This window comes from Dasypus novemcinctus, chromosome 22 (genome assembly GCF_030445035.2).
Source record: "Dasypus novemcinctus isolate mDasNov1 chromosome 22, mDasNov1.1.hap2, whole genome shotgun sequence".
NCBI classification, from domain to species: Eukaryota; Metazoa; Chordata; class Mammalia; order Cingulata; family Dasypodidae; genus Dasypus; species Dasypus novemcinctus.
The window spans coordinates 66,653,526-66,666,276 of NC_080694.1; the positions used below are offsets into that span (position 1 = coordinate 66,653,526).

The following is a 12,751-nucleotide window of genomic DNA, read 5'->3' on the forward strand; positions in this document are numbered from 1 at the left end:
TCTTCCCAGCAGTCAGAGGGAAGGGGCTGCTGAGGACAGACCTCCAGGAAGGCAGAAGGTCCAGCCCCATCCCACCTCGTGTTTCCTGATCCTACCCCGGGTCTGCAGTCACACTTCTGGAAACTTCTCTGGATCCAGGACTAGTTCTCAGGACCTCATGTCCTGGACTCACTGGTTGTTTCTCCACAGGTGGAACAGGAGGGAGCTACGCTCAGGCTGCTTCTTAGTGGGGGATGGAGGGGGACATGGTGTGGAGGGTCAAGGCTGAACTGAGGCTTTGGGGAGTGTAGATGGAGCCCACGGGCAGCTCACCCATCACTCCTTGACTCACAACTCCCTGTGGCTCTGACCAGACCCTGTGTTTGTTCCTTTCCAGCCAGCAACAGTGCCCAGGGCTCTGATGTGTCCCTCAAGGCTTCTAGAGGTGAGACCCTGGGGGTCTGAAAGGGGAGAGGGGCTGGTCTGAGAGGACATGCCTGGGTCCTGGGGATTACTTGGACGTGGACATGAGGGCTGTAGAGGGCTGGTCATGATGTCAGCATTTACAGAGATGACCTGAACGTGTTCTTGATTGTTTTCTTCTGTAGTGTGACAAAGCTGCCTCGTGGGGGACAGAGAGATTCCAGAGCTGTTCACGCCCCTCATGTGACCTCAAGACCCCCTTCCTTTGGGATGTGAAGACTTTCCTTCCTCACCTGGCATCTGTGTGTCTGCTTTCCTGTTGTACCCTGGAGGATGGGGAGGTAGCTCGCCCCTGCCCCACGTCCCCCACACTGACCTGTGTTCCCTGCCCTGACCGTCTGTCCTGCTCAGGAGAGCTGGGTGTGGAGCGTCCACAGCCCTGTCTTACTTCACAGTGCCCTGAGCTGCCCCTTCCTGCTTCCCTTGAGAATGAGAACCTGTATGATTTTGCTTTTATGAATTCTTACTCTTGGGTGGGATTGAGGAATCATTTGAAGGAGAGGAAGATTCTTTTAAAAAAAGAGGAAATAAAATACTCTGAGAACCTTCCAGAACCCATATGTCTGCTGTGCTGAGTGCTGCTGTGAGGAGCCGAGGGTGGACAGGCCTGTGTTCAGTCAGGGCTCCATCCACATGGGCTTCACAGTGAGGAGGATCGATGTTTCGACTTTATTTATCTCCTAGATGTTTGGTCTTTCTCTGCCACCTGCCCTCCCTCTCTGCCCTTACCCAGCTCCCCTGACCCCAATGCTGGCTGCAGCCCAAGCCCCTGGATTTGTAGAGCAGACCCTAGTGTAGACCCACAGGTGGCAATGGGGTCCATGGAGGATGGAAAGTGAGAACAGATGTCAATTCCTGGAGCCGGAGTCAACCTGGAACTTTAACTAGTACAGTGATGGCACTTGGGTTTGTCTGGAAAAGTGGGTGACCAATAAATGACATTTTTCATCTCATTCCCTTTTAATCTGTTATGGATATACCTTTTGTCTCTGTCAGTTTATCTTCACAAATAATAAGATGGGCATTGCTGGATGGATAAGTGATTTCTGAAAACATCTCTCCCTGTCTTTTATTCTTAGTAGGATTAAAAAAACCCATTTCTATAAGACTTCAGAGGATCACGTGTACACTGGCATTTCATAGAACTTTTATAGTTCCTTGTCCATGCACATATTTCTGTTGAGAGGATCCATGACCTTAATAGTTTTATGCAACCCCTATTAGAGTCTAATATAGCCCCCAGGTTTAGACACTTTGCTACTCCAAGTCTGGTCATGAGCAGCTGCTCAACTAACATTTTAGTAGACCCAAGGACATGATGTAAACACTCCTCCATTGCTTGCACGTCTCCACTCTGGGACACGATAAGATAGAGGCTTCCTTGTTGCTCTTAGTCTCAGTTTCCATCTGGATCTCACTGTGGTTGATAAATAGTCCTCAGAGCAGCACTAGCCCCTGACCACCCTGAGGAGCGTTGGTGGAGATGGACCATGTTCCAGCACCTGCCCTGGTGTCCAACACCAGGCAGGAATTAATGGGTAGTTAAGGGAATTCCATTTTCAGTTTTATGGTAGGGGTGCTTTTAAGACTTTCTCTTTTACTGAAGAGAACTAAAAATAATGGGTGAAATATAGGAACATCAAATTGGTATTTAAAAAAAGAACAATCATTCAGTCCAAATATTCACATGGCAAGGCATCTAGAGAGAAATTGCTTTCATCCCATGATCATGTGTCAAATCTGAAAATTGTATCTTTAATTTCCTGGGCTTACACGCTGAAATAGACAGGAGCTGATACCAAACCTTGTTCTTGTGGGGAGTGAAGTAGGAGTCAGTCCACCACCCTGGAAATCTAGGAAGCCAAAGGTTCATAGCCTCAGAATAAGGGAGGAACAAAAGAAATCTGTCTCATCCCCCAAAGAAGAGTGTTCTGAGGAAACCTGCCTTTTAGCCAAGGGTGGGGGCTGAGTGGTGAGAAGGACAAAGAACTGTTTCTGAGAAATTGTGACCACCCGCCAGCCCTCTTGTGGTTTGTTGTCCAAATGTGCCTCACCTGTGGAAAAAATAACTTCAAGCCATGGATTTAATGTGTAACGTCCTGGATTTGTGGTGATCTGAAAACTGGGAGAAGGAATCAAGAGTCTCTAGAGAATTCCATGTTAAACTATGTGTCAAAGATTTTACATGATTTCGCAAGAAAGAAGTATAGCTCATGGCAAGAAATATGTAAATGCTAATAGAAAAAATCAACATGCTCAAGAATCAGAAAGGATAAAAAATAAAGGCTCAGAAAACTCCAATATTGGAATTATGAGTTGCAGAGTATAACATAACTCATAATATTTTGTGTAAAGAAGAAAATGCTGAGGTGGGGCAAGATGGTGTCTGAGTGAGTGCGCCTTATAGTCTCTCCTGCAAAGAAGTGACTGGGCAGCGTTGGAAATTTTTCTGGACCAGGCTGTCTCGGGGTTTTGCAGGGCAGGAGGTGTATGGACATCGATTTGGTGGGACGGTGACAGAGAAGATTCGTGTAAAAGGTACAATTTAGGGTCTCTTTCACAGAGATTGGGGCTGCGCACAGGATGCTTCCCCCTTGGGCGGGTGGCATGGCAGCGGCCATTCCTGGAGACTCTGCTGTGCTGGGGAATTCATAAACCCTGAACGGGCTATTTAGGGGCTTGTAGGGCAGGAGGTGTTTGGAAACCGACTTGGTGAGACAGGGACAGAGGAATTTTTTGTGAGACGTGAAATTTTGGGTTTCTGACATGGAGATCAGTGCTTCTGGCTAGAGCCCCACCCCTAGGGCTGGCTGCCAATCTGCGGCCCTCCTTAAATTGTTTGCAATATAGAGGCGCCCCCAGCAGGCTGTTTCTGGGCTTGCAGGGTGGGAGGTGTCCTGAAGTTGGCTTGGTGAGAAAGGGACAGAAGAGACTCTTGTGAGGGGGAATTTTGGGTTTCTGACACAGAGGTCAGAGTTTGCAGATGTGACCCGCCCCCCTTGAGCTGGAACCCAGCTGTGGGGATCCCTGAAGGCTGTGTTGCACTGTGGTGCTCCCAGGCTCCCTGTTAACTGGATTCCAGGTTCCCAGGTCTGTGTTCCCTAAACCCTGGTGGCCCACACCCCAGAGACTCACACCTCTTGAGTCTGCAATATAACAGACTTCCCATCCCTGAATCTGCCACGCCCTGAGGGCCATCTGAGGTCCCTGATTGTCCTAGCCCTCGCGTTTGCATTTTTTCTCTTTTCTTTTCTTTCCTTTTTCTCTTTTCTCTTTTTTTTTTTTTTTATTGTCTTGGTTGCTAATATTGCATTATCTCCTATTCTTTTCTCCCATTGTATCCCCCAAGGTCTTTTTTCATTTATTTAGGGTTTTTAATTCTTTTTTTCTTTTCTTTTTTGCTTGTTTCCCTCCCCTTCCTTGTCCACCCCCTCTTTTTTTTTTCTTCTCTTTTTTTCTTTTCTCTCTTATTCTTCTTATTTTTTTTTATCATAATTATACAATAGGTGCTGCAGGAAATACCTCACATTGGCTGGTTTCCTCATCCTCCATTTCCTCCCTTCTGTGTGAATTGATTTTTGTCACCGACCCTATCCCCTTACCCCACATCTTGATATCCTCCATCATCTACTGTCTCTCCTATATTTCACCTCCCTTTCTTTGGTCCTGAAATTGTCTAACTTTTAATTTCTAATACCTTTGTTTTGTTTACTGTCTTTTATCCACTCTTGATACTATTGTCTTTCTTTTCTCTTTCCCTCTCTCATGAAAACACTGACTTTTTAATTCCTACTATATTCCTCCCATATTCACTCAACTACCTCATTATTGGTACTATACTTACTGCTATAACTCTACACAACTTACATGAAACTAATATCCATTCTCCCAGATCTCATATTGTTGCTCTGTTAACATTTATTACCAATAACAATTTACACATTTTCCTTTCTTACACAATTGCCTTTCCCTGGTCCTAATATTTTCCTTCAAAGTGAACTCAGCCAGCAATAAGAAATTAGAATAGAAGAACAAAGTGGCAAAGAGAAGATATAACACTTACACAAGAACAACAGCTAATTAATCCCCAAGACTAGACAAAGAAGCTAAGGAACTGATTAAACCCATCAAGATAAAATGATGACCAGAGAGCAACAAAAAACTACAAACCAAACCAATAATCAGAAAAACATGGCTGAATCCAATGAACAAACTAAAAACCAGGAAGGGGAGCAGAACTTCACACAAGTAATTAAAGATCTCAGAACATATATTAGAGACAAACTTAATGAAGTAAAGGAAGAGTTTAACAATATGAAGAAAATGCTTGAAGAGAAAATTGCAGACATATGCAAAAAGATAACAGATATGATGGGAATAGACATCACAGTTCAAGATATCAAAAATACACTCGCAGCAAATAGCAGCAGATTAGAAGAGGCAGAGGAGAGAATTAGCGATGTGGAAGACAATACATCGGAAATCAAACAGATAGTAGAATTGATCAATAAAAAGATAGAAAAAATACAGCTAGGACTTAGGGACCTGAGACAATGCAAAATGCACAAACATATGTATTATAGGCATCCCAGAAGGAGAAGAAAAGGGAAAGAGTTCAAAAGGGGTGTTGCAGGAAATAATGGCTGAAAACTTCCCAAATCTACTGAGAGAGACAGATGTACATATCGAGGAAGCACAATGCACCACAAACATCATAAGCCCCAAAAGGCCTACCCCAAGATATATACTTGTCAAATTATCCAATGCTCAAGGCAAAGAGAAAATTCTAAAAGCAGCAAGAGAAAAGAAAACCATCACATACAAGGGAGGCTCCATAAGATTAGGTGCTGATTTCTCATCTGAAACCATGGAGGCAAGAAGACAGTAGTAGTTATAGTCAAGGTACTAAAAGAAAAAAAAAATTCCAACAAAGAATACTCTACCCAGCTAAACTAGCATTAAAAAATGATGGAGATTTTAAAATATTCACAGATAAACAGAAATTGAAAGAGTATGCCAAGAAACCTCCCCTTCAAGAAATACTAAAGAGAGTTCTGCAGGAAGAAAGGAAAAAACAGGACAGGCAGAGTTGTAAAAGAGTGTAAGAGCAAGAAAAAGGACAAAAAGAGAAGAAAAAAACAAACAAAATATGACAAACACAAGTCCAATAAAAATATGACTAACATAAATAATTCCTTGAAAGTAATAACACTGAATGTCAATGGATTAAACTCACCTATCAAAAGATTCAGACTGGGACATTGGATAAGGAAATATGACCCATCTATATGCTGTCTATAAGAAACACATCTTAGACCCAGAGATTCATGGAGGCTGAAATGGAATGGTTGGAAAATAATCTTACAAGCAAACAATAACAAAAAAAAAAGGTAGGACTAGCTATATTAATATCAGACAAAATAGACTTTAACTGCAAAACAATTGTGAGAGATAAAGAAGGATACTACATATTAGGGAAAGGGGCAATCCCTCTATAAGAACAAACAATCATAAATATTTATGCTTCTAACAAGGGCGCCTTCAAATACCTAAGGCAAACACTGGAAAAACTAAGTGAAAGAACAGATACATCTACAATTATAGTGGGAGATTTTAATACACCACTATCAACTTTGGACAGAACATCTCAAAAGAGAATCACTAAAGAAACAAAATATTTGAACAGTATATTAGAGGAGCTGGATCTAATAGATATATACAAATCATTACACCCAAACACAGCAGGATATACATTTTTCTCAAGTGCACATGGATCATTCTCCAAGATAGACCATATGCTAGGCCACAAAGAAAGGCTTAATGAATTCAGAAATATCGGAATCATACAAAATAATCTCTCTGACCACAGTGGAGTGAAGCTGGAAATCTGCAAGGGCCAGAGGCCCAGATTTCACCCAAAATATGGAAATTAAACAGCACACTCTTAGAAAAACAGTGGGTCAGAGAGGGAATCTCAAAAGAAATTAATAACTACCTTGAAACAAATGAAATTATAACAAAACATACCAAACTTATGTGATGCAGCAAAAGCAGTACTGAGAGGGAAAATTATAGCCATAAACTCATACATCAAAAAAGAAGAAAGAGCAAAAATTGAAGAACTAACTGCACATTTGGAGGAATTAGTAAAAAAACAAAAAGTAACAACGAAGGAAGAAGAAAGAAAGAAATATCAAAGAAAAAATCACAAGTAAATGAAATAGAAAATAAGAAAGCACTTAAAAAGATTAACAAGACCAAGAGCTGGTTCTTTGAGAAGATCAATAAAATTGACAAACCCTTAGATTAACAAAGGAAAAAAGAGAGAAGATGCAAATACACAAAATAAGAAATGAGAAAGAAGATATCACCACTGACCCCACAGAAATAAAGACTATCATAAGAGGATACTTTGAAAAACTGTATTCCAACAAAAATGACAATTCTGAGGAAATGGACAAATTCCTAGAAACACATAAGCAGCCTATATTGACAAAAGAAGAAATTGATGATCTCAACAAACCAATCACAAGTAAAGAGGTAGAATCAGTCATTAAAAACCTCCCAACTAAGAAGAGCCCAGGGCAGACGGCTTCACAGGTGAATTCAACAAAACATTTCGGAAAGAACTAACACCAATTCTGCTGAAGCTTTCAAAAATTGAAACAGAAGGAACATTGCCTAACTCATTCTATGATGCCAAAATTATCCTAGTACCAAAGCCAAATAAAGACACCAAAAGAAAGGAAAATTACAGACCAATTTCTCTAGTGAAACTAGACGCAAAAATACTCAACAAAATACTTGCTAATCATATTCAGCAACACATTAAATGAATTATACACCACGACCAAATGGGATTCATTCCAGGTATGCAAGGGTGGTTCAACATAAGAAAATCAATCAATGTAATACACCATATAAACAGATTGAAGGAAAAAATTACATGATTATATCTATAGATGCAGAAAAAGCATTTGAGAGCATGCTTTCTTCATAAAAACACTCCAAAAGATCGGAATACAAGGAAATTTTTTGAACATGATAAAGAGTATATATGAAAAACCCACAGCCAACATAGTTTACAATGGAGAAATCCTAAAATTCTTCCCTCTAAAGTCAGGAACAAGACAAGGATGCCCACTCTCTCCCCTTCTATTTAACATTGTCTTAGAAGTACTTGCTCGAGCACTGAAACAAGAACCAGATATAAAAGGCATTCAAATTGGAAAGGAAGAAGTCAAAATATCATTATTTGCAGATGACATGATCCTATACATAGAAAACCCTGAAAGGTCTACAACAAACCTTCTAGAACTCATAAATGAGTTTAGTAAAAATGCAGGTTATAAGATCAATGTGCAAAAAATCACTAGCATTTCTGTACACCAATAGTGAGCAAGCTCAGGAGGAAATCAAGAAACAAATACCATTCACAATAGTCAATAAAAAAATCAAATACCTAGGAACAAATTTAACTGAAGATGTAAAAAACTTACACACCAAGAACTATACAAGACTGTTCAAGGAAATAAAAGAAGACCTAAATAAATGGAAGAATATTCCCTGTTCATGGATGGGAAGACTAAATATTATTAAGATGTCTAGCCTACCAAAACTGATCTACACATTCAATGAAATCCCAATAAAAATCAACACAGCATTTTTTAAGGAACTAGAAAAACTAACTGTGAAACTTATTGGAAAGGAAAGAGGCCCCGAATAGCCAAAGACATTTTGAAAAAGAAAAACGAATTTGGAGGAATCACACTACCTGACTTCAAAACATACTACAAAGCTACAGTAGTGAAAACAGCATGGTATTGGCATAAGGAGAGACACACAGACCAATGGAATTGAATTGAAAGTTCTGATATAGAACCTCACATATATAGCCATATAATATTCGATAAAGCCACCAAACCCTCTTAACTGGAGAGAATGGCCTATTCAACAAATGGTACCTGGAGAACTGGATATCCATATGTAGAAGAATGAAAGAGGATTACCATCTCACACCTTATACAAAGATCAACTCAAGATGGATCAAAGACCTAAATATAAGAGCCAAGACCATAAAGACCTTCGAAAGCAGTGTAGGGAAACATCTACAAGACCTTGTAATGGGAAATGGCTTCATGAACATTACACCAAAAGCACGAGCAGCAAAAGAACAAATAGATAAATGGGACTTCCTCAAAATTAAAGACTTCTACACCTCAAAGGCACTTGTCAAGAAAGTAAAAAGGGAACCTACACAACGGGAGAAAATATTTGGCAACCATATATCGGATACGAGACTTATAACTTGCATATATAAAGACCTCCTCTATCTTGAAAATAGAAAGATAAACAACCCATTTAAAAGATGGGAAAAAGATTTAAACAGACACTTCTCCAAAGAAGTAATACAAATGGCTAAAAAGCACATGAAAAAATGCTCCAAATCTTTAGCTATCAGGGAAATGCAAATCAAAACAACAATGAGATACCATCTTACTCCCATAAGATTGGCAGCTAAGAAAAAAACAGAAGGATACAAATGCTGGAAAGGATGTGAAGAAATAAGAACACTCATCCACTGCCGGTGGGAATACAGAAGGATCCAACCATTCTGGAAGACAGTTTGGTGGTTTCTCAAAAAACTAACCATAGATTTGCCATATGACCCAGCAATTCCACTGCTGGGTATATACCCAGCAGAACTGAAGGCAGGGACACAAACCGATATACATATACCAATGTTCATAGCAGCATTGCTCACTATCGCCAAAAGTTGGAATAAATCCAAATGCCCATCAACAGATGAGTGGATCAATAAAATGTGGTACATACATACAATGGAATACTACTCGTCTTTAAGAACAAATACACTACAAACACACGTGATAACATGGATGAATCTTGAGAACCTTATGTTGAGTGAAGCAACCCAGGCATTGAAGGACAAATACTACATGACCTCAATGATATGAAATAATCAAGCTGTTTCAGAGAGCTAGAGACTGGAAGATAGGCTTATAGGAAATCGGGGTGTATAGGAAGGATGTAAGCTGACATCTACATGGGTGAAATCTATGATAAGCTGGAGATAAGTATGTGTACAAGGAAGGGATAAAATAGGGGCATAGGGTTATCTTTGGGTGGGGCTTTTGGGGTTTGAGGGGGGCTAGGGATGGTCAGATGAGTAATATGGCCCAAGAAATTGGGGGGAGGGTGGGGCAACACATGAACATAGGAGATTGTCTGGTGTTGGTTGAGAGTATAATGCTGAGAAAACCTTTTCAAAACATAATTAGGAAAGTTACCTGTTTAAGATACTTAAAGGGAATAATCTGACACAGAACAGACTCCTAGGAAACATTTGAATGCTCATTTTGCCAGAGTGGGTTATACCATTGGGTAGAGACCCATAAAATGAAAGTGAAGGTAAACCCACAATCTGGGGAGGACTAATGTCATCAAATAGAGGGAACTGTTTATCTCAAGAGAAATGGTGGCTCCCAGGGCATTAGGGCAGTTGAGCGAGTCAAGCCCTCAACAATGTTGCAAGTATCTCTGAACATGGCTCCTCAAGAAATGAAGATTGACTGTCACTGTGGGCCCCAAGGGGAGGGGGAACTAGATATTGAATAGATGGAACCAAAGTAAATGTGAAGGCAAAAGAAGTGTTTCACAAGAGTACACAAGGATGGATATAAAACATGTAATATTACACCAAAAACATATAGGGGATGACAGACTAATAATGTAAACCATAATGTGAAACATAGGATAACTAAAAAATTTAGAAAACTGTATAGCCTAAAGTATAAACCACAATGTAAACACAAATGTTACCTTGTTTGAAAGCTATTGTCTCAATATCTGTACATCAGTGTCAGTAAATATGATATGAATAAGTTAAAAGATTATTGCTGTGGAAGGGAAAAGGTTTTATAATGGATATATGGAGTACTGTATATTGTATATATGAATTACTGTGATCTAAGGTTCTTGTGAAGAGAGCTCAATAATTAGGGAAAAAAGAAAAGAAAAAGTTAGGATGTAGAATTTTTCCAAATCAATATGTATTCTGTATCTAACCTTTAAACTCATTGCTATATTTCATTTTACTATTAAGGGAGCCTGACATCATATTGGGCTTCACTTTTAAGGACCGTTTGGATCACAGAGTGGTTCAACAATGGCAGTGGAGGAATACTGGTATGGGGTGTTATTGACAGGGGACATATGGTTGACAGGGAGTTATAAAGGGCATGTGTCCAGGGTGCATGGAAATGTTTGGATATACTCATAGTGGAAACAATTAAAAACAACAGTTGGGGGGTAATGGGTTCCTGGCTGGGGGGGGGGGGCGTTCTGTCGTGGTCCCTAGGGGAGCAGCGGCAGTCCCACAGGTGCAACGGCAAGGACCAGGAAGGAATGAGGGTCCAACAGTGACCCCCTAATACTAATGACTATGCTTATGGGCCTATACACTGGAAATAAGAGCAAGGCCTAGAGCAGCACTGTGCCTAAGAGTTCCCTACTGACAGCCTCTATGTTACTCAAATATGGCCAGTCTCAAAGCCAAACTCAGCATGTAAATGCAATGCCTTCCCCCCAGTGTGGGACATGACACCAGGGATGAGCCTCCCTGGCACCTAGGGATCACTACCAAGTACCAGCTGATGACGTAACTAGAAAATGACCTTCAATTAAAGGTTCAACGTGGACCAGCAGAATATCCCTGTCTACATATAATAACAGGAGTTAAAAATGCTGTTTGACCTAAAGTTAGTGGGAAATGGAAAGAACAAATGAGTTTATATGGCTATGAGTCTTTAAAAAAAGAGTCTGGAAGTTGTCAGAAGGATTGCCCTTATGCACACCTGAGCAGAGTCTCAGAGACAGATAAAGTAGATACAACCCCAGGTATTGGTTCTTTTGAGGGCTAAAGAGACCCACAGTTTCTATGGTCATGGCAGATGGAGTTAATTGCCATGTCACTTGGTCCTTCTTTGGAGTTGGTGTTTCTGCGTGATGGAGGTGGACTCAGATGTGATCTCTTCTCACAAGCCTTTCATGCTACTTTACTGGAATTGTAGTTGGTGCTGGGGTTTAAGATATATCTAGGGGATTTGAATCTCTGGTCTGACAATATGATAGCCAGGCCCTGAGCCTCAACAGACTTCAGCTCCTACACTCTGATTTATTGGACTTACCCAACTCAGCTAACATGGAGTTGAAGAATGTCAACCACCACACCATGGAGCCTAGAGTGCCTACAACTGAAAGCAGGAGAACTGCATCCAGTATTCATGTGGAATCTAAGACCCCTCTTGACATAGATGTGGAGGGGACACAACCAAGCCAAGGTCCACAGGAAGGAGGAATACAGTAAGGATTAGAGTGGACTTAATGATATTCTATTCATGAACTGTTGTGGTTAATAATCGAGAAAATGTGGCATTGGTGTGGAAAAAGTGGCCATGATGGCTGCTGGGTGTGGGGAATAGGAGGAAGAGATGAGATGTGGAGGCATTTTTGGGACTTGGAGATGTCCTGAGTGGTGCTGCAGGGACAATTGCCGGACATTTTATGTCTTCCAATGGCCTACTGGATGGAACGTAGGAGAGTGTTGGCTATGGTGTGGACCACAGGCCATGGGGTGCAGTGATGCCCAGAGATGTACTCACCAGATGCAATGGATGTGTCATGATGATGGGGGAGAGTGTTATTGTGGGGGGAGTGGTGGGGTGGGGGCATTGGAGGTCAATGGGGACCTCATATTTTTTTAATGTAATATTTTTTTAAAAATGAATAAATAAAATTAAATTTTAAAAATGTGACTGTGGCCTAGTAGAAGCTGATAGATTTAAGCTGCTGGAAGAGGAGGAAAACATGAGAACATTGGTGTTCTGTTTTGTTTCCATACTGATTCTGGTTGGGCCTATTTAGCCAAATTAATATAATTAGTACAAAATTTTTAATCAAGTTGTTAAAAGGTTTTTTGGTTTTGAATCAATAGCTTACTCCTGAACTTCAAGTCTTAGTGTAGTCTTAAAGAGTAGTAATCCAAAAGATGTGTGTTAACTCTCTGTCTAAACTGCTAAATAAGAGCTTAACTACATTTATGCTGTTCAAGTTGTCCTAACTGGTTGCTGATTACTAATAAAAGTGTTTCCAAGAGCAAGCTTGCATGTTACAGGCAACATGATTCCAGAAGAAATCTTAAAAGCAGTAAAATCTAAGATGTGAAATGATGGAGAACTTAAAAACAGCTATACCAGAAAAGTAAGAATTA

At 40.4% G+C, this 12,751-nt stretch overlaps 1 pseudogene; it reads left to right on the forward strand.

Annotated features, from left to right (window-relative positions):
• The window catches only part of LOC101442233 (patr class I histocompatibility antigen, A-126 alpha chain-like), an 82,295-nt pseudogene extending 80,880 nt beyond the window's left edge, over positions 1-1,415 (forward strand).
• Positions 1,416-12,751: the final 11,336 nt, after the last annotated feature.